This window comes from Anser anser (assembly GCF_964211835.1).
Source record: "Anser anser genome assembly, chromosome: 3".
NCBI classification, from domain to species: domain Eukaryota; kingdom Metazoa; phylum Chordata; class Aves; order Anseriformes; family Anatidae; genus Anser; species Anser anser.
The window spans coordinates 39,565,638-39,585,241 of NC_139722.1; the positions used below are offsets into that span (position 1 = coordinate 39,565,638).

The 19,604-nt window shown below is 46.8% G+C and overlaps 2 long non-coding RNA genes across 6 annotated transcripts in view; one reads left to right on the forward strand and one right to left on the reverse strand.

Moving 5' to 3' along the window:
- LOC310896693 overlaps window positions 1-19,604 on the forward strand; it is a 51,428-nt gene that overhangs the window by 14,333 nt on the left and 17,491 nt on the right. The window lies entirely within an intron of this gene.
- On the reverse strand, window positions 13,678-18,597 carry LOC310896696. Its single transcript, XR_014581755.1, has 3 exons — window positions 17,665-18,597; window positions 15,237-15,318; window positions 13,678-13,874 (listed from the first exon to the last, which is right to left on the reverse strand). It is a non-coding gene; the product is annotated as an uncharacterized lncRNA (long non-coding RNA).

The window sequence follows — 19,604 nt, forward strand, 5'->3', positions numbered from 1 at the left end:
CACATTTTTTCAGGGATGCTTGTTGCAATCCCCTCTTCTTCTGGAGAAGGGGTGTGGCTCTCCCATTCCTGGCAAAGTGGCTGGTGCCGGCTTTGGTTGGGAAAATATAGGTGCTGTTGCATGACAAGCTAGGCGTCCCTTGGGGGGGATGTCACCTTCCTCTCCAGCACAGCATCAGGGGTGGGACAATGCCCTAAAGCACAACAGAGCCACACACAGATCTGTCAGCTTTATCCAGCGTGTGGTTACATGGATCCGGCTCATGGAAACGCCTGAAACATCTTTCACACTATTCACATACCTAACTACATTAACACAACCTGATCCTCTTCTTAGGATCTGAGCATTATATTCTGACTGTGCCTCCTTTTCCTTCTTTCACCAGAGGTCTCGTGACTCGTGTCCCTTGCATAATTATTCGTGCTTGTGTTCAAATCCCCCAGCCAGCACTGAGAAGTCGCTCTGTCCAAAATTAAGTGCAGGTCCCCCAGGTTTCTTTGGCAGTGACGCATTAGGCAGCTCACTCTCCATGCCGGATGCAGAGGAGCACAGCACTCAGACCTGCAGATGATGAAGCTTGGGCACCACTAACCCTGCAGCTGACCTTATGGTGGGTGAGACAACCCCTACAATTCCCTGTCTCCTTTGTGCCTTTCCACTGCTTTGCCCTCCAGAATTCACCTGCTTGGCCAGTCCAGGATTGCCTGGGCTCATGCAGCAGAAGAGAGGCTGGGGCACCACGCTGCAAGTACGCGAATCACAGAATCATAGAATCACCTAGGTTGGGAAAGACCTTCAAGATCAAGTCCAACCATCAACCCAGCCTACTGAGTCCCATCACTAAACCTTGTCCTTCAGTGCCACATCCACACGTCTCTTAAATAACTACAGGGACATGCACTCTACCACTTCCCTGGGCTGCCCATTCCCATGCTTGATCAGTGTGGGTGAATCATCGGCTTACTTTTGCAGAGGCTGCAAGGAGGGAACAATCTGGTGAGTATTCTCACAGATATTGCATCCAGCCTGGCAGGCAAAGAAAAAAATGTACCCTCATTTATAGGAAGCCATGGGCTGCTGTGCTAGTCGAGAGTGATGAAGTTTGGTATCTTGCTTCAGACAACGAGCACTGGCTGCTATGGGAGGTGCAAGAAATACTGTAGTAAAACAGATTAAATCATTCACTGTGGACATTTATCACTGTCCTACTGATAACTAGGTCACTAGTTAGCCATGTCACCAACTAGTGACCAGCATGAGCTGGGAAGAATGAGGGCTTTAAGCTGAACTACTCCCTTTGCTATCCTACATGATTCCTCTCACTTGGACGAAACAAAAATGAAGAAAGAATGAAACCTCCATCCTGTTCCTTCAGAAACCGATGACAAACCTCTCATTGTTCTCAAAGGTGCAGGATCAAACCTGTTGTTATCTCACACAGAGCGCAATTAATATCGTGACTAAGACTGAACAGTGCGTCAAAACTGATCATCTCTAAGTCTCGTTGGCAAGGCTTTGCAGGAGCTGAATGAGGTTGTCAGCTGCCTTCTTCAATGACGGTACAACAAACTACCCTGTAAAAACATTTTATGTCACTGTATGTACAGGTGATAAATGCAGGTGAGCAATATTTTACACACACTGATACAAAACTCGTAGCATTACAAAGAACTGAGTGAACAAGGCATTTTTATTTTTATTTTTTAGGAAAGTGAGTGATGAGATCTCATTACCTGGAATCAGGATGCATCTTGCATGGTGAACACAATAACAGAAGGGTTCTTCAAATCCCTAGTTCACAAGCATTTCAGAGAGAGGCAGTTCAGCAGCACAGGAAAGATGTACTATTCCTAGAAATCTCCTGACTCAAGTCCTGTCCTGCATCTGTCAGTGATTCAGTAGCATGGCAGTTGTAACTGAACACAAGAACTCTTCTGTTAGCAAGCAGGAAGAAGCTGGCTGGAAGCACCACGATGGAGATGGGCTGTGTGGGTGCCAAGGTGGAGAGCACACCTGGTCGGGGCCCTGAGGCCAGTGATATGGGCAAGGCGGTCAGGATTGCAGGGGGAAATCTGAGTTGCCTGTCACTGTGTGGTGATAAGAGAGGTGGATGCACAAGGAGCATAAGTTTAATGGGCAGTTAACGAGGCAGAAATGAGAGGCAGCAGTACTTAATTTCTATTTCTTTATCTAGTAATTCACTTAGCTTTTCCTTTAAACAGAATACTTTGTATACAAAAGCACTGGCTACAGCACTTAGAGGCTTTGCACATTGTGCGTAGACTTCTGTAGGCTTCCAGACATCGTGGTGACATGGATGGAGAGAGAATGAATCAGGGAGCAGACAGCCAGCCTCCCGGGAAGAGGTTCTCGAGATTTGGCTACTTCCATATGCATCTACTCAATTTCACTTTCTCTGCTGAAGATCTGAAACAACAACAACAAAACAAACAACTACAACAACAGCAAAAAGCAGACTCTGTTCTATTTACAAAAGTGATAGTGATGGCATAAAGACAGGAATAGAACATAGAGGTGATTTCAAAAATTGAGATGATGCATGTAGTTCCTGAAACTAGAGATTTCTTCCAATGGCTCTTCAGCGAGAGAAGAATCTGCCCAAATTATCCCAAAGAGAGATTATGGCTTTAGTGATTAAACTCCTTGGGACAGTAATGTGCCTAACAAGGCTGATGCCTGCAAAGGATGTTTAGTTTCAAGCACAGTTCCAAAGGGAAGAAAGGTCTTGCTGCCAAATCCGAGTGGTTTTCTAGGCTGAAATGTTTGCTGATGACTTTTATGTGTGAATAGGTCATGTCAGCAAGCTATCTTGCTCAAACAGTCTCAGTTACATTGGTTTTATTGCTAACTTCTTCTGACAGCCTTTTGGAGAGAGGAGAGGATGTCATGAATGCAGAAGTACATCTTCATTAGTTATTTCTTTTTCTTTTTACCAGCACGTGGATCTAAAATGGCCTTGCTGCCCTCTCACTGTAACTTAATTGCATGGATCGGAATTTAATTCACATTAATTTTCTGGCCCTAAATGTTTGAAGTCCAGAGCTAATCCAAAGAATCATTTTATTTCATTACAGCCTCATTTTCCCCACTGGTTCTTATTCTCTGTGCCATGAATGTTTTGTGATGATCTTTATTTTAGCCATTCAGAGACAGACATCTGAGCTATTCTTAGGGTTGTAAAATGGTTTCTGGCAGTCAGTGCTTGAATTTTTTTGGAATAACACAATTTGTAGCACAGAAATTTCAGAAAGGCTGGGAGATCATCAGGGAGTCGATTACAGGACGGCGTTGTCCTGATTCTTCCGTGTCATAATGCAGAGAGAATCCAGCTGTGTGACAACACCAACCCACACCGAAGCCTTGGCCCCTGACAGAAACAATCCCCCCGTGTGCTCAGGACGATCGGTGCTCTGCCCCAAACAACCCAGGACGTGGCTTTTCTCCCTGCCTGTGCCGTACAGGGCTGTGGCTTCAGGGAGCTCCCCAGTGATGTTAACTCTATGTCGGTAAGTTCAAAAGAGGGCATGAGCTCCCAGCCAGATGCACAGTTCTGTGGGGCAAATCTGGGTGCATGTGGCATGACCACCACGCAGAGGCTGTCATCTATGGCCCTGCGTTGTAGCAGTGCCACCAACAAACGGCTGCTGGGGACAGCCATGTCCCTGCAGTGCTCTTGGGGTACCTCGGCTCTCACTTAAGCAACTGAGCGAATGTCCAGGAGGAGAGGAGGATGCCGTCCTGCAGGCATCCCTTCCTGTACTTTGCCCAGTCTCTAATCTGCAGCTGCTGTGGACTTTCCTTTCAGCATAGAGCCTGCTTTGTCTGAATAAGCAGCAACGGCATCTAAAGAAGCGATAGATTTTGAAACCGAGGCAACTGGAGCAATCACACTTTGATCTCTGGCAAAGCCCAGGGGCTTGACTGTTTTCCAGTGGAAGGAGCCGAGATAAATGAGTTTTCGGGAGTAGGGAACTCGAGGAGTTGAGGCTGGAGGTGGATTAGAGCGAAGGGTTAGGGGGTGCACCCTCTGCCTAGGATAATGAGGCCAGTCATCAGCAAGCCGCGGGGTCCTCTCGCTCCCTGGCACTCCACGGGGCTCACACGCATTTCGGAGGAGCTGGCAGGAATGTTTCTTTCCATAGACCTCTGCCACCTCCTTGGAAGTCGATCAAACCCGTTTTATTAAAAACCACCACTTGACTCCTCATGTTTTTATACTGATTAAGAACACTGCCTTGGCCAACTGAACAAGGGGGCTGATTGTAGCTCAGCTGCTTCGTGCTGGAAAAAGCTTTGATCAGGCTGAGTGGGAGTTTATGTTTAAGGTACCATATAAAATGAATTTTGGTGATAAGCTTATAAACTGAATTTGAACCTTGCTAGACTCCAGAGAGAAGGAATAAACAACTCAATTTATATTCTCCGCAGATACACACCAAGATGTCCCTTTGACCTTCAGTTATTTTCCTTGGGGGGTCAAACTGCTTCTTAAACTGTTTGAAATTATTTGTCCAGATTAGCTGTCCATGCTGAAGATGGAGAGCTTTCAGGGTGGCTCCCAAGAGCCCTGAAGCCAACTATAATGAATGAGTTTGGTGTTTTACTCTGAGGAGAAAAAAAAAAAAAAAAAAAAGCTGAATGAATTACAGAGCTGCCAAATAGCCCTGGTTCATTCACACAAACTTGAGGATAATGCGCTTCTCCTGATCCTAACACGATAGCGTTAGAACAGCCTATTTCAAGGGCATTCTTGTCTGACATCTTCTCTCCCTCATTACTCACCAGCCTCTATCGTTATACACAGCAGCGAACTGCAATTAGAAGACACTGGGATCTGGCAAGAAACCCTGAGGAGCATGTAGGGTTCGTCTCCCATTGGTGCTGAAGCTGGGGACCAAACTTGAAGCGGACCCAAGTGGAAGCAAGGTCAGATGGTCATCCTTGTGACAACCTCTGGTCCGATGCATCTTGGGGTGTACGTGCGTAGAAGCCAGTCTGATGAGTTTGGTAATTGGTCAAATAATTATTCATCACCAGCAGTCCGTGCAGTGCAGATCCCAACACGGACATCACAGAAAGTCCGGGGCTGTCGCAAACCCTGGGCATGAATGAATTGCCCACAGAGACAGGCTGCGTGGGGGTCTCTGCCTGGGAGAGATTTTCTTTAGAAGGAGAGGTTGTGATCTCTCTGAACAAATGTCTGTGCATTTTATTGGAGGAGTCATCCAGCTGATGTGCAAGTCCTACAGCTGTAGGAAAAGAGAGTTTTGTTTGTGTTTTCTTGAGGCAGAGGGCTAGAAGTGAAAAGCCCAAGGTTAGGCTCAGTGATGGCTTTCTGCATACCTGTCTGCTCCAAAAGACGATTGCAGAGACACCGCAGCACCCTGAGCTTCCACAGTCATTCTCCCTTCCCTGCCTCAAAACTAATCTGCTCCATTTATCATAATAAAGGGAACATTTTTTAAACCTGGCTCACAGTTCATGCCCTGTGCCTGTGTATCTGCCTCTTTGTTCCTCCCAGTGACTTCTGACCCTGATGCCCAGCTTCAGCCAAGAGTCACTGAAGTGTAGAGGTTTCGGTGACATCAAAGTTCAATCAAGTTTCCAGAAAATTGGGAGCTGAGTAGAGGAGAGTGAGTAATGCTTCAGATATCACCTCTGCTGAAAGAGAAGTCTTGCCAGATACCAGAGGATCCCAGTGGGGAAGAGGAAAGGGGGACAGAGAGACACATAAGAAACCAGACCTCATTTGTTCATTCTGTTGTGCATGCTCAGTGTGGATTTTATTTTTGATTTCTCATCAAAACCTAGTTATCTAAACCTTTCTGGGGATTTGAAGTGTAAGTTAGTATGCCAGCAACCAAAAACTCCCCCCATTAGTCCTCAGTTGCTCTCAGCAGGGTGCCCAGAGAGGATCAGAGCTCACTTAGTGTTGACTCTGCACCCTGACAGGACTGAAGGATATGCAGCAACAACACTGAACATACCCAGGGAACAGCTCTAGTGGAAGCTGGAACAGACCCATTAATCAACCAGTCTCACCGTACGCTAAGGGAATGCAATAATGTAAGAGACAGATTGCAAAGACTAATTTGTGATCTGGGACCCCGTTCTTTGGGGTAAAGTTCTTTTGCTTCTAACCTAGCCCCACTAGCTTTGTTTGTACACAAGTAACTATGGGAAAGGATGCCATGCACAGTCGGGTTCTGCAAGCCTTCCGAGAGCATTATTGACTTCTTCAAATGCTGCTGTTCAGAAACCAGACTTCCTGCATACTCAGCTTCCACCTGGATAGCTTTACTCTCAGGATACTCTCTTCATCACACATTATTTTATTCTGCTCTGCCCTGAAATAACAAGGTTTAATTGGCAATCTGGCTCTGATTTACTAGTATCTCCTTGTGCATGGAAGGAGACCTCAAATTCAATGCACTCATTCTCAATCAACGTCAGCTTGGTATTAACTCCATGTTATTACACTATTGATTTTATTCATCCCAGGAGCTACATCAATTTATCCTGGAATTTACACTTCTTTAACAACCAACACAAATCAAGAACATTTGTTACGCTTGCAATGTAGACTGGAAGGTTTTTGGAATCTGATCCTTATTTTCCTTTACATTTGTTTAGATTTCCAGTTAATCTGAATTCCTATCTTGCCCCTCTGAACTTTCAACCAACTGTAAATACTTTTGATGAATTTCCCTGCTAAAAACTGTATTGCAACATAGTTCTGAAAAAAATGATCGGCAACTGCAAAATACCCACTGCCTTCTAATGAATTGATATAAGTGGTTTGGGGAGATAAATGGTTGGGTGCTTTACGTTACACAGTGGCCACATGTAAACAATAAAAACTGTTTGTAGTCTCGGTCATCCGTTTGGTTCCATTATACACAGTATAACCATTTGTAGCTTTAACTCATATCTTGAACGTGTGTAGCAAATTAAAAATATAGCGAAAAGTTGGTCCTTTTCCACTGCATTTTACTGGCTGACTTGTTTGCAACAGATAAAGAAATTCTGGGAAAGTTCATTGTCTGTTTCTGCATTTGTTAGGTCTTCCTCTGGCTGGACTCTGTGATGGCTGGAGAGATACTGAAAGGATGATGTCAGAAGAGTGGGAAGTGAAAGCTGAAGGGGTTTTTGAAGTTGAAGCTGAAGTCTATTTTTTATTTATTTATTTTTTAATTGGTTAATGTCTACATAGTTGAAATGATGATCTAGCATTTAGGAGAAAGGATGTGGGACTTTGGAGCAGTGCCTGCACTGGCCTGGGTTAACAGAGGTACATTTTAGAGAGCTAAAGCACATTTAGTGTCCTTCCTCATTCACAGAGAAACCCACCGCTGGCTGGAGAGCAAGGCACAAGTGTAAACCCTCTCTTCTGTACAGTAATTTTCCACTGCTGTATATTCAGCCTGTTGTGTCTGTTACCTGTGTGCAGTAAATATAAAACTTTCAGGATGTACTGTTCCTTAGTAGTAAGAGGATAGAGACCAGTCAGAAACACAAAGAGGGACTTTACTGAAAATAAAAGGGACGATACAGCTGTGTTTAAGTTAAAGTGCATGAGTAAGCTAGAAAAGGGAGGATTGCAAAATCTGTGTTTCCATGGCAATGCCACCCTTCAGTGTTACCTAACACGGTCAGGATTACATCATCAGAACAAACTTTCATCAGTTCATCACAGTTTAGGCTATATGACACTGTTTTGAGCTCACTGTGGAAGTGATGTTTTTCTGAAAATTTGCAGGGAACCCCATCTGGCCATAGCCTGGCACAGGCTGCCTTGGCAAGAAAGGCCACACCACCAAAACACTACATGAAAAATTCAGGAGAAAGAGGATTTGTAGGGACTTTCTCTTCAAAGTCACCAAAGCAGAACTTTCTTGGCCACACAGCTCAAGAGAATCTGGGGGACATATAGCACCAGTAGTTCCCAGTTAAACATCCTTGTTTTGTGTTTCATGTCATCACACAGAAGCGAATGGTGGATACCAAAGTGACGGAGTGCTCACAAGGTTTGAAATAGAGGCATGCAGGAGGCAGGGAAGAGAAGACAGAATCCCAGAACAGTGGATGGCCCTCTGGAGGCCACCTGCTCCAACCCCTGCCCAAGCAGGGACACCCAGAGCAGGCTGCCCAGCACCACATCCAGGTGGCTTTTGAAGGTCTCCAAGGAGAAGACTCCACCACCTCTCTGGGCAACCTGTTCCAGTGGTCAGCCACCCTCACAGTAAAAAGCGTTTCCTGATGGGCTTGCTTTGGATTTGCCTGTGTGGACAAATGTTTCTACTGTGCTTTTACTTTGGTAATACAGCCAGCTTCATCTGTGTCAGAAGCCTTATGTGTGAGGTGTTCCCCTAGAGCTACCTGTGATGCTGAAGTGTTGTGGAGAGGTGTAAGGTATCCTCTCAGACTGAGAGGTGCAGAAGAAACCCTTCTCCAGGTCAGACGTGGGACCACTGAAGTGCCAGGAAGACCACAAACCACAGCAGCGTGGCAATGCTTGTGGCAGCAGGAGGAGACGTAGTGGCTGTGGAAGGTGTGAGCCATCCCTGCCACCTTCCCCTCTTGCCCTGGACAGGGGGTGAGTGAGGAGCAAGCAGTGCCCCCACCAGCATCAGGTATGGTCATGCAAGGTTAGCCCATCAGTGTTTCTAAACAAACGTGAGCAGCCAGAGCTGATTTATCCAAGCTTTGCACTGTGTGGCATTTGGCTTGGCATGAGGCATACTGAGGCTGGCTTTGGGATACTGCTGAATCGTGGCTCTGAGCTGTGGCAGAAGCTTGGCCGTGGTGCCTGGAGGGCTGGTGGAGGTGCCTGTCCTTGGGGTGGAGGTGTCGGTGTGTTCACCTGCACTGCTGGTGCCGCGACTAAAAGTCCCCGTCCCCCTGCGCTGAATCCCTGGCCTCCGCAGCAGTGTTGGGCCTGCACCAGCTGCATTGTGCAACCTTGACCATTAAAATATCTTCACTTGTTGCTGGGACTCCATCATTTCCCTTTTGCTGTCTGGACGCAGATCGGTGCTGTTTCAAGGGTCCATATCAGCAAAGGTCAACGAAGTCAGATTTCCACACATAGGGAACACTTTTCTTACCCTACCCCATAGCCATGGTGACTTGTTTTCTTTTAAATTCCTTCCCCTTAGGTTCAATGCTATCTTTAGATGTCATCCTGTTTTGACAAATGTGCGTGCAGTTCCTGATACTATCAGGGAGCTATGGCATGACAAGGACTGGCTTAAGTAACAGCTGCATAACTGTGTCAGGGATGAATGATGCGGCTGGTGCCCTTTCTGGAAACGCTCCCATTTTCTGTGATTCTTGCTCTGGCCCCACACCCAGTGGTGGATTGGCTTACCCCTCTGTGGGTTGTCATCCTTTTTCCTCTGCAGATCTTGTGCAAGCACCTCCTCACCACAGAGTTTTGCTTGCACTCCGGACTTAGGGAGGCCTTAAAGCGGCCTTCCAGCACCTAAAGGGGGCCTACAGGAAAGCTGGGGAGGGACTCTGTCAGGCAATGCAGTGATAAGACAAGGGGTAATGGTTTTAAATAGAAAGAGGGTATGTTAAACTAGCTATAAGGAAGAAATTCTTCCCTCAGAGGGTGGTGAGGCCCTAGCACAGGTTGCCCAGAGAAGCTGTGGATGCCCCATCCCGGGAGCTGCTCAAGGCCAGGCTGGATGGGGCTTTGGGCAACCTGGGCTGGTGGGAGGTGTCCCTGCCCATGGAAGGGGGTGGAACTGGGTGGTCTTTAGGGTCCCTTCCAACCCAAACTATTCTGTGATTCCATGAGTTCAAAATGTGAGAGGTTGGAGAGCTGGGGTGTGCAAGGCTGGCAGGGCAGGGAGATGGGAACTGAGGTCTGAGGTGATCAGCCCTGCTGGGAGCTCACAGGGCACCAACAGGCTGGAGTATGGACCTATAAGTTATTTTCCTGGCTCACAGCACAGGCCAGTTGCGTTCAGGACACTGGTGAAATGGACTTCCTAGCAGAGGTCATGGAGACAGAGGGCAAGTGAAATGTTGTCCTCTGAGGTCTTGAAGTTTTGTCTTTTATTTTTTTTTAATTTTTTTTTTATTCAAAGGCAACCTTAAATTTGCCATGCTTAAGTGATGCAAATTTTTTTTGTTGTTTCCTGCAACATTTTGCATTAAACCTCTGATGCTCTGGATATAGCAGCCTGTCTCTCTGCAGGTGTGTGTTTACCAGAGGTAACTCTACCGTACCGCCTTTACTCATTCAAAAGCCACTGTTTTCCTGATGGTTTTCCCTCAGAGTGGTGGGGGTGAGCGGGGCACACACCTGCTCTCACGCTTCCTACTCTCTGTTGCTCAGGTCTGGTCAGGGTGAGGCTGCTGTGTGTGTGCAGCTGTTACTCGTGCGAATACAGCAAATACCACCCCAAAAGTTGTTTTGACAGCTAGAGATGTGCGGGGCAGCGAGGCTGTCGGCCATTCCCTTGACATCTCTGGCTATTTTTGCACTCCCATGCTTAAGGGTGCTCAGAAGCCAAAGTCTGACCATTCAAGTCCATATGTCAGAGACATCAAATCAAAATATTATTGGAAATCTGTCCTAAATTATAGACCATACAGTGTGACATCACCTTCAGCTAAATCACACGATGACATTTCCTTCTTATAATGGACTGCATAAGCCTCAGCTTGAAATGGCTAACGAAATTATCCCTTCATTACGCAGCTGATTTAATGCCAGTGTGCATTCGGAGTCGCAGAGGTGATCTTTAGCATCACACATGAATTTTATTTTTCTTTAATTAACTGCATCATACTGCACGTTGGCAAGAAGCAGTAATGATATGTCATCCTCCGTTGACCAAACATCAGAAAGTTGCAGTGATACTATTGTCAAGAGACAGACTCTGAATACCACAAACCAGAAATATTTGAATAGTTAAACATTATATGCTCAAAATACTTGCACTGTAAGTGTAATAGTTCCTTGGTATAAATAGTTGAGACCAATATCAGTGCTATAGCTGGGTCAAATGTATCTTTCCAAACAATGTTTTGGATCCAAATAGTTACAAGACCTGGGCATCATGCAGGTTGTTGTAGGTAGGAGGTGCAAAGCATGATAAAGTTAGGTCAATCGTGTTTACTCACAAGAGCATACTTGGCTTTTCCTAAGACACGGCCAGGGTTCAGGACGTGTCAGGCTTCCTTTCCAGGTCCCAAGAGCAGAATACTCCTGGTCTGCCCCCGAACACTCAGCATCGAGCCAGGCCGGTGTGGTGGCACTGCAGCCAAGGTCTCCAAAAGCGGTGTCTGCGGCGCAGCTATCGGCTATGATCTCCTTGGAAAGAAGCTGACAAAAGGTCTCTGAAGTCAGAGTTGCTGTGTGCACACCCAGATTTGCCTGGGTTGGGAAGCAGGAGTTTTTTCTCACTCTGAGCCAGCAGCGCTATACAGCCGGTTATGTTTTCTGATCCAAGTCCAACAGGTCTGCTTCTGCGTGTTGTCTCACCGCTCCTTTCCCTCACCCACCCCATGCTCAACGTGATGCTCAGGGTGCAGCACCCTGTGCATTCCCTTTCATACTGAGCCAGGCCGAGAAACTCCCCCTCCGCCCCTGCCCCTGGCTGCTCATTTCCCCTGCTGAGCCCCAGGTCACTGCCCTAGGGCGACCATCACCAGCCCAGGGCATGGGAAGGGAGTCTCACCCTCCAAGAAAATGTGCAGCAACTCCACCCTTGGCCAATCTCCTCTGCCCAGAATTTAGAGCAGCTTGGTGTTTGCTTTTGTTTTGGGTTTAAATACTTGTTCAGCTATCTCTCAGAGCTATCTTAAATGAAGGGGTGTGGTGAAACTGCCTAATTTAACCCAGCCTGGGACATCTGCAGATGGATGGCCCATCTCCATAAAGCCCTTTTATCCTTTTCATTTAGAGTGCTTTAAAAGTTGACCATTTATAGACTGTCGCCACTCTTCTTCTGGCTTAATGAGACGTAGTCTATATTTGCTGGCAATCAAGACAAATAAAGTAAACCCTCCCAGAAACAGAAAAGGCCCCTGCGGACATGTGAACCATTTTGAGAGCATGTCTTTCAATGGCCGGCTGAAGGCCTAGGAGAGATTTGGTTGCGCACCGGATCACGCTTTGAGGAAAGAAGAAATTGCGGCATGCTCTGGTTGTTCCTCTCCAAACTTTCATCATCTCCTCACCATTTCCCATCCTAGGGTTCTGCAAACCCCGGCTGCCAGGCAGAGTGTCTGCAGGACGAGCCACCTCCTTCCCAGATCAGCAGCTTGGTACTTGAGCTTGGTACTTGGGTACTGAACAGGGAGAACTAATTCCCAAATCCATAGTCACTGGAAAAATGCCCCTGGCTTTCACAGGGCTAGGATTTCAGCCTAATGAGTGCTCTGTAGCTGAAAAGCTACAGGCCAAACACACCCACAGGATCCAAAACATACATCTCCAGCAATCTGTTCTGATTTTAATGTATTTGCATATAATCTTCTTGATGAGGGTTTTCTCACTGAACTCCTGCTCTGACATGACAAGGAATGTTTAAGGCAGCAAAATGGAAAACACAGCAGGGAGAGATGAACACCTAAACAAAGATGAGAAGGGCAAGCATCATTAGCTTTTTCTCTGCTCTGCTTTCCCTTTTTCTGGCCATATCACCATCATTTTTTTTTTCCAGAGGTACTCCATGGTGACCCCAAAGGAAATGCTGGTGGTAGCCTATTCCTTGTGCTTGTGCTTGCTCATGTACATCGCAGTGTACGTTGGGTCTGCACTGAGCTTGCATGCACATCTCTGGCTGAGGGCCCCACAGATATTTTTTCTCCAGATCTGGTGGATCTCCAGATCTCCCGAAAGGCGGATCCAATTCTTCTTTTTGCTGCCAGGGCCTTAGAAAGCACACAGTGATGTGCTGTCTGTTGGGGATAGACAGCAGGAGGATAATTACAATGCTGTCATTTTTTACATCACAGGGTAAGGTGTCACCGAAAGTATGTTTTTAGTTGTCCAGAAGATATTTCTGTGCCACAGTCTTTTCTGTATTTACCCCTTTGTGAGAGAGAGAAGTGCTACTACTCACTTTTCATGGACTACCTGAGGTCACAGAGCACGTGAAAAGAGAGAAGCTGAGCCCTAGGTTAATGCCGCAAACACAGGGCTAACTACCCCCCTGCAGCTCTGGACTCATCCTTGGGAAGAGAGAAAGAAATGGGTGCCTTTTCTCAGATGTGGTCACTCCCACCCATCCAATGGCAGTGGCACACATTTCTTTCCTTCTCTGCTATTCTTCTAAGGAAATGTTGAGTTTACTCCTGAGGCATAAGGATCCTGGCCACGTTATGTCGTTCTGTGGCAAGCAGTTGTGCTGTGGTTCCTGCCTGGGGTTCAGATCCTCTGCAAGGTGCTCTGGCGAGGGCCCTCACCACAACGCCTCTCCCTGCTCGCAGCACTGCCAAGCCCTGGCAGTGATTTCCAGACATCTGCCAAGTCTGGTCTGGAAGAACCAGCTCTAGGTAGGAACAGACTTCCAGGGCCAGCTGCACACACCAATGCTGATTAATGCCTTTTTATTTTTCCAGATACACCCCAGTCCAAGAGGGACTAGACACAGACCACCAGCAGTACAGATCAGTCATTATATCAGGGTAGGATTTTTTTTGTTGTTTGTTTTTATTTTTTATTTTTTTCCTTTTCAGTAGCTATTAATTTGGGATGCATTTCAACTGTTGACCTCAACTGGAAAAGTACCAGATCCCATGCTGTGTATCTCATGGGTACTTCATCTCATTAATAAGCACCTTCATTCCAGAGTATTGTCTGTTTATTTTGGAAGGTTTTCCTCCCCTCCCTGAAAAAACAGAGATGAATTGGGATAAATACAGGCAGGAAATGGTTTCCCTAGCAACACTAAGAATACATAAGAACAACCTCATCATTCACTTTTCTTCCTTAGATACACTTTTAAAAGAAGTTTGAGCTACATTAAAAGACATCTCCTGTTCACAGTACAACACCCAAGTCAACAGAATTAATCAGCCCTGATTTCACTTTCAGTGCAAAGGGAACTAAGTCCCTTTAAAAAAACAGGGACATAAGGCCTTAGATTCCAGGGAATGAAAGCTGAGTCAAAAGAGGAGTTCATTCAGATTCAGCACTGGTCAAAAAAAAGGCGCTTTATGTAATGTTCAGCTTTGCTGAAGTGTAACTTACACTAACGAACTTCCAGCATGTCCTGTACAGAGAGCCTCGGGTTTTGGTAAACCCTGGGTTGGGCTGTCTGTAAGCAAAATCTAATCTAGTTGTGTAACTATGCTGGAAAGGAAATCAGAAAAAAACTGTTTCTGAGAGGTTATTAGGGGAGACATCAAAGCTTGGTGCTGTGTAATTCCTACTCTCATCACGTTGCACCAACACAACCCCCTCCCTCCTGATCTGCTCGCCATTGCTGCCAGCCTCCACACACACTGTAAGTTGCATGAGGGACATTTCCGCAGCTGGGATGGCTTCATTTTTTCATCTGGAACAGTGTGTCCAGCCTCAGAGGCCAGGGGAGATCTCTCTGGGCACATCCCCCTCACCCAGGTTGGTCTATCTCCATCCTGTAGGGAGGAGGGGGTGTTCCTGAGGGGAAGCCATTAGGGGAGCAGGGTTTCAGGCTTAGCTCTGCCAGATTTCTACCTCCAGGGCGGGCAAGATCTATCCTTTCTCATCATTAAAGAGGGATCAGGCAGGCTGGCAATGTTCACAGCATCCCAAGAAACTGGTGTTCAGCCTGCTTCCTTATCTCACATCCTTTTTAGGATCACTGCTTCCAAGACAAGATCCTCCATCCTGTATGAAACGCCTACTTTCTTTGTTCCTGATTTGCCTAAACAGCAATAGATTTGTCTGCAGTTACTGCTGGGAATAAAACCATAAGCATGGATACAAATCATTATCCAGAAGCTGTGTTTCTGTTGAACATTACTGATGTTGCGGAACAACATCAGCACCAGAGAATGGCTAAGGAGTGGATAACAAAGAAGTCAGGTCATAGGGGGATCAGTTGTTCCTCTGAGCACAAACATACAACATGATCTGCCCAAAGTGTGTCTGACATGAAGCCACAGATCTGGGAACAGAGGTTGCAGCACATTGGGAAGGCTCCAAGGGCCTCCTTCTATCTGGCTCATTGGATAGAAGGTTGAGAAGTGGGTTGGTCACTACTTACCGTCATCTGGATGAGGACAGATATTAGACGGTAGAATGCTCTTCATTCTAGTAGATGAACAGAAAAAAACAGCCGGTGAAAGCTGAAAGTAAGCAAATTCAGACAAAAATAAGATGTGTTTTCTTAGTGTGAGTGCAATAGCCATTGGAACGATCAACCAAGATTGAAGCTGAGTTTCCTTCCTCACAGGAAACTTAACATTAATGGTTCTTTTCTTAAAGGTGGACCTTTGATCATTTCCAGGAGGTTCACTGGGCTATGCTGAGAAGATCAGAAAGGATAGTCTCAGTGGTACATTTCTGGTTTTACGTTCTATCATTTCCTACTCAAGAGGCGCAGAGCAGCTGGAGAAGGTAGACCAATATCATGGCCAAGCCAGTACTGCTTAGCCTCTGGGAAAGCATGATGGGGAGAAAGGGGAATATATTGTGCTTTCACACCTTGGAAGGGCTCTGATATTTGCATGACTGTGCTGATACACAATTTTGTCCCTCAGGCCTGCTTGAAGTAAAGATCCCTAAGAAGGAGAATGTCTTGTTTTACCAGTCCCACTAGCATAACTCTAGGGTTTGTTTGGTCTCAACATCAGACTAACTCTATGCTCAGTAACATTATTGCTACTTCATGCCAGAGGAATGGGTTAGTGGTCTTCTGGGATAGACTAACAGCATCTTTATCTGAATTTGCTCTATGTGGTCCAGCTGATGGTGTGCAGAGAACATGTCATGGCAGCTTGTGCTACAAAAAGTTGGAGGAGAATGGTGGGATTTGCCAAGAGCCTCAAAACCTGGGTCTGGTTCCCATTGATGTTCTGCCACTCTGAACCAGCTCATAATAGGAACTGATGCTGTAGTGTGAGACAGCTCTAGAAACTTAGTCACTTCCTCATTTCCAGGGTACTGATTAAATTCAAAAATGGTTTCTCAAGCTGGTTCTCTATTTTCCGTCTACAGTAGTGTTAACCTCAAAGTTTAAAAAAATCCCAAATGCTGCAATGCCATAATGATGAAATATGACAGAGTTGGTGGTGAGGCACTGGAACAGGTTACTCAGAGAAGTTGTGGATGCCCCAGCTCTGGAGGTGTTCAAGGCCAGGTTGGATGGAGCCCTGGGCAACCTGCTCTATGGGTGGTATCCCTGCCCATGGCAGGGGGGTTGGAACTAGAAGATCCTTAAGATCTCTTCCAGCCCAAACCATTCTATGATTCTCTGACTGAGGTACAGATGGTTTTGTTCTGTAGTGAACATGTATGATTTGTTACAAGACAAAAATCCAACAATCATATCCAATAATAGAACTTCCTCTCTGGGGTGGGATTCTCCCAAACACAGCTCTCAGTCAAGAAACAATCAGTCCTTGGAGGCCCAATGAACCAGGTAACAGAGACCAAACCAGATAACAATGGTGCCCCCTTCCTGGCTTTAAGCTGTAAAAGGGGATTTCTTGAGCATGAGGGACATGGCAGCCACAAGAGGTAATCCAGTGTGATGGCCGCCTAGGCCCTGACACCATGGGGTCCTAGGCCCACCTTTTGGGAAGTAACGATGGGAAGAAAGGAGAAGGTTGTTCACATGGAGGACTTTGCAGGGCCCATGTGCTGGAAAGAGCTCTTTAGAGCAGTGTGAGAGTTGGGCTGCAGGCCAGGAGCAAGAGCAGCCAGGCATGGCCCAAACTTGCACGATCCACAGTGACAAAACACGCAGGGCTCTTCTTTTGGGAATGAGACACCTAAGGGCTTGGTTGTGCCCCTGCCTGCCCCGGGTGTGTGCAAAGGGCAGGCCTGTGAGGAGGAGGTGGTGTAGGTGCTCTCTTGAGCTAGGGTACAGCAGGGTTTGGCTGGAGGATTGCTCTGCTCCTGCCCTGGATTAGCTCAGCAGCAAAACCCTCACTGATTTCAGCCCCTCTCTCCGTGCTTCTGTGCTTCCCTGCAATGTACAGCAATTAAGCACAAGCCCCAGACATCCCCTTGCTCATACAATGCTTTAATTATAAAGCAGTTTGCTTCTGATTGGCAATTACTCTGCCTGGGAAAGGGCCTCGCAAGCGGGTGGGCCTTTGAGACCCGGCTGTCGTTTTCATCTGCCTCGTCCCCTTCTCCATCTGGCTGCTGAAGAATAAGGCCTCACAGGCTTCCCCATTAAGTAATAGCACTATAAAAAATTAAGGAATGGACAGGGTTGGCCTTCACCGAGGCTGTAGCTTTGGCTTGTTTCTTTGTTTCCCCCTCTCCCCCTTGGTTGTTAATAGGAAATGTCTGATTCATTACCGTGGCCTGGCTAATCCCATCACGCTGACAGCGCCGCGCAGCACCCGGCTCCTCCTGCCAGACGTGCCGTAAGCAGGGACGTGACACGGTGGTGGCAAGCGGGTGACCTGCCACTAACCTTCACCCCAAGGCAATGGGACTGCCCTGGGAGGAGCACTTACCAGAAACACAGTCCTGGCCCCAAATATTGGGGTCTATGTGCAGTCTGGGGGGGCATGATGGGGGTCTCTGCAGAGGATCAGGCTGGATCTTCTTGCTGTGGAGTCCCTGGCACTTGCTTTGCTCAAGGCTAAAAGACCAGGGAGAGAGAGAGAAATGCAGGTCTCCTCTGCATCCTGACCCTACTTTGCAAGATGCTTCAGGTTGGGGATAGACGTAGGAGCTTGGGCAGAGCCTGTGGTCCTGCTCCCGGCCTGGGGAAAGCCACGGCCATCTCCTGACATCAGCTGCCCTCAGTCCTTTGCCCTCCCATCCCACAGTATCCTGGCTGGTGGCACAAGCCAGTCACAGCTCAAAAATACTGTGGCAGGTGGGAGTGCCGTAGTGCTGGGTTGGCTTCTGACATGGTCAAAGGCCACATGCCACCAGCATAGAGCTTGTATCAGCTCACCCGTCAGACCCCGTCCAAGCCCTTTCCCATGTCAGGAGGCATTTACAGGCAGAAGTGATTTCCTTTCCCTACCAGGAACTCCACGGGATTAGGTCATAATACCATGCACTTTGTTTTTCTTTGGCACAATCACACCGATTGTAGGTAGCTGTTCAATAGTAAATATTGGCAAAGAGCAAATATTTAGGGGCACAAAGATTAGGAACCGAGCACATTTTGGATGAAACTCTCCCTTTCTTTAGCAGGCTGTGTTTTTTTGAGCTATTTAAATTCAGCCACTAGAGAGCAAACTTCTTCTTTTTATCAAACAGCATTTTATATATTTCTTTTAAAAAGAATTGTACAGTACTTCAGGCTAAAAAACATAAAAATTGAAAACAGCTTTTAGTTTACAGAGGGGAAAATAAGCTTGCTCTTCTCTCCCCTGCTTCCCCCTTCCTCTCTTGCTTTCCTTCTCTCTGTTTCTTTCTCTCTCTCTCTTGCTCTTCACAGGCTACATTTTAGGAAGGAAGAATAGACAAGTGTGTTTTGTTGAAGTGAAGGCCTCTGCTAATGACTGCCTAAGCTCTCTTCCTTCACGTCAATCATCAGAGGTAATTGTCCATCCTGACGCGTGGCAGGCTGTGTGAGGAGCATCTCAAAAGGAGGCCTTGGGATAGTAATAGGCCCTGCAGCGCTGTGCATGCGATTGAGCAATACTCAGAGAGGGGGAAATCTGCAAATTGGCAGGATTATACCCATTAATATTGGAGACTGCCTCTTTCTGGAGTAGCACTGCAGCAGCTGTGATCCTTAGACCATGGGGTTTAAATGCCCTTGAGATTTTAATGCAAACAGGTTGGAGAAGTCAAATTTTTCTAAGAGCCTCCAGCCAGAGGCTTTCCTTTGCCCCTTGGTCTTTCACAGCCCAGGAGTGCCCTGCTTTGACAGTTCCTGTGCAGCTGAACTGGGGGAGCAGGGCTAGGGGAGAAGGGAGATGCTTTTGATGGAAGGAAGGCCCTCTTGTCTGTTCTTTCAGTGAGCAAATGTTGTATGCGCAGATAGGAATAATGTTGAAGTTGCTAAAAGCGATAATAGAAGAGCAATGGCATTTTACTAACTTGCTTGATTGCTTCAGGAAAATAAAACAAAACAAAACACAACATACAAGGTGCTTCTGGGCTGCAAGGACTGTGGGGCCAGGCTCTGTGGCGTTCTGTAATTGCTGCGCTACAGCTATACGTCCTTGACGAGGTAATGGCTCATGTCAAGGCTGCCTGCAAGCTTCCTTTAAGCCAATTCTAATGACAATAAACCCTGCAGAGGTGCTGAGGTGCACAAAGAGGCTTCCTAACGTGACGGTGGTGGCAGAGACATTTCAGAGCTGGCGGGGGCAAGCTGGAACATCTGTGGTTTAACAAGAGGCCTGCCTGGGTAGCAGCAGCAGCGAGGAACTGGCTTTCCTGGGAACCACGTCCAAATGGCCCAGAGCACAAGCGAAGCAAATGCTGC